This window comes from Acyrthosiphon pisum, chromosome X, assembly GCF_005508785.2.
Source record: "Acyrthosiphon pisum isolate AL4f chromosome X, pea_aphid_22Mar2018_4r6ur, whole genome shotgun sequence".
NCBI lineage: Eukaryota > Metazoa > Arthropoda > Insecta > Hemiptera > Aphididae > Acyrthosiphon > Acyrthosiphon pisum.
In genome coordinates, this window is record NC_042493.1 from 126,674,953 (window position 1) to 126,678,426 (window position 3,474).

Here is a 3,474-nt window from a genome sequence, read left to right on the forward strand (position 1 = left end):
ATCATGTATAGCTTATATTAATAAGTATAGTAAGTATAGTATTATAATAATTAATAGTATATTAATTTTATTTATTTCCAGTTACGAGCATTTATATATTTGTTTCCACACAACAATATGGCGTTAGAAAATGTATTTGAAAATAAACTCACAGCTAACTGTACACCATTAATTTGACCAGTAGGTATCCTTTACAGAAATTGTATATGCTAGTTTAAAATCATTTGATTTATTTTATTTGATTAGTGTTGTATTGACAATTACTGTATAAATATGGTATGGAGTGAAACGTAATGAACTAACGACTTGAGATCAAAAGATACAATGAGGATATCAGTTATGACTTATATATTGAATGGATTGTTAGATTAACATTAATTTTTTTTATAGTAAGTAATATACATTAAATATACATATTTATACATATGTAGATGTATGAAATAAATGACTGGTGTGGACGTGTGGTTACAAATTGTGTCTTAAAACTATGTGTGGTTATTTAAATATCTTAAAAATATTTTAATAAAAAGTAATTTAAGTCACTTTTGGTGGAAATTAACTACTTTAACTATTTTTGCCTATGAATACATTTATACACATGTATGTATATAAATGTCAGTTTATTCACATTAATTCACAATAATTGACAAAATTATTTTTGTAATTATTGCATTTTGACACAACCGTGATATTTTGTATTAAAATATCATGATGCTATGCTATATTATGTTCTCTGGGAATATTTACATAGCCTACAGGAGTAATTTAATAATATAAAAAATGTTTATGATTGTAATTTACAAAATCGTTAGACGTGTAATTACAATTTTCTATACATTTGATTATTGTGCTATTATTTATTTCTGATGTATTAGCTACATCAGCACAATTCATAGTTTCTATACACTTACGAAGAGATGAATTTTTTCTTTTAATAGCATTTACTATTGATTTTTTCAAATTATGATCAGTATGTTTCTTAAAGATGGAATTGCAAATATTAATTACACAACTATCGGAAACAGAGACATTCTCAAAATTTAATTCTGGATATTCTGTCTTAATATAATGAGCTACCTCATTCAATTTATCTTTTAAACTCATTTTTAAGCTTGTAAATTGTTAACCTACTGAGTCTGATATAAATTCAACGACACTTTTGTATGTCTGATAAATCTTGTCAACATTTGAACTTCAAATGCTTATAAAAAAAATGTGCCTATGTATTTTTAATATTTTACAATTGTTATTATAACAATATATCAAGAGCATTGTATTAAACTTTCAAGCTTTTTCGCCCAACAAATAAAATTGTATTGGTATTTATAGAAAAAAAACTAAAAAGAGTAGAAACTGACAATGTCCGTAAACAGCTCAAAAAGAGTCAAATTATTTTGAAAATTGAATGGTGTATAGAAATAGCTAATATAAACATTCAGTAAAGTTTTCAAGTATCTACGCAGTCATTCGTTTTTTAATTACACCAAAATATGAATATCGTTACATGAGAAACGAGCGAATATCAAATGTTGTAAAAATATAAAATTCAAACGCTCATAAAAATTTAATTTGACTTTCTTCTAGACATTTTCTTTTTGATAAAGGTACACAAGCTTATGAGGGATCTCATATTACATTTTAAGATCTTAGATTTAAAAAGAAAATTTTTTATGAATTTCTAACTCAAAATAATTTGCAAGTTTTCGTCATTTTTACGTATTTTGTCAATATTTGAACTTTATATGCTTATAAAAAAAATTGTGTCTATGGATTTTTAATTTTTTCATCTGCCTTTGAAACAATATACTAGGAGCCTTCTATTAAATTTTTAAGCTTTTTCAACCAACAAATAAAATTGTATTGATATTTAAAAAAGAAAAAACTAAAAAAAGTAGAAACTGATAATGTCCGTAAACAGCTCAAAATACCTAAGTCAGAATAATTGGAAAATTTTATGGTGTATAGAAAATGCCAATATAAACATTCAGTCAAAATTTCATGTACCTACGGTCATTTGTTTAAAAATTACACCAAAAATCAAAATCGATATTTCTGAAAACAGATTTTGTGTAAATTACCCGTAATTTTTCTTTTGTTTTTTACGGCGCTTTTGAAATCTACTGGAAAATGTTTACTTTTGACCCCCCCAAGTACAAACTAGATTCACTTTCCTATCAGAAATAATACTATTTAATAAAATCCAAGCACTTTTACTGTCTTAAAATAATAAAATGGGATGACAGACACAAAAAAAAAAATTTAAAAAAAACATACATCATTGTAAAATCAATACATTCATCGCTTCGCTCAGAATCTAAAATTAAACGCAATCACAGAAAAATAAGTCCCGATAAAAAACTGTGTACACTAGGAAAAATCCAATTAATTAAAAAAGTCTAAAATAATAAAATCGAATAAAATAATAAATAAAATAGTACCTATAGTACCTAGTACCTATCTATGTAATTATTATTCTAATGTAATAAACAACATAACATTTTTATATTATATATTTTAATTACACCGATTTTGTCCACTTGTATTTGTATACATTCATTTTGTAGATGTTTTTCTACGTTATAAGCTTATATAAAAAATATAATAATATAATTCTTTATACATAAAAAAAAAATACTTCATATCGTATTATTTAAAACAAATAAGATGAGGGACTAAAAGTAATTTCTCTTATAGTACATTATATGTTTCACTTTATTATTACAACTAATTTTTATTAAAAATGCAGAGCCAAACCTATTTGAGTTATCGAATTTAAATTTTGAGGATAGATTAATATTATAATATCATCGTGCACTAAGAAAGGATTTTTCGACATTTTTATTTTAAAGGGTTGACATTTTAAAATTTGATATTTACCTACCTTGTATTAAGGTTTAAAATAAAAAAAAATAATATAATACTACTTGATATTATCAAAATACATTTTTCAAAAATTTGCCATTTTCTAGGGTTTTTTATTTTTAATATGGAGAGAAACAATTTTTAAAACGGTTTAATTTTGAATGAATAACATATTAATAACCTCATCAAGAGTTGCAACCCCAACGTGCGTGAAGTTGGCACCACCACTATTTGTACTACAAACTTCTAACCTCAGCAAATATTTTGCAAATTATTTGCTAAAATTTGCTATGCAATTTTTAGAATTTGTATACCCACTCAATCCACGCAAAAAAAATTTTCTAAATTTTCTAAATCTAAATTCAATAAAAATCTATATTTTATTAAAAAGTATATATTCAATAAAAAAATCTAAATTTCATAAAAAATCTAAATTCCATAAAAAATCTATATTCAATTAAGGATCAATATTTTATTAAAAAGTATATATTCAATAAAAAAATCTATATTTGATAAAAAAATCTATATTCAATTAAGGATCAATATTTTATAAAAATCCACATTCAATAAAAGAATCTATATTTGATAAAAAGTATATAGTCAATAAAAAAT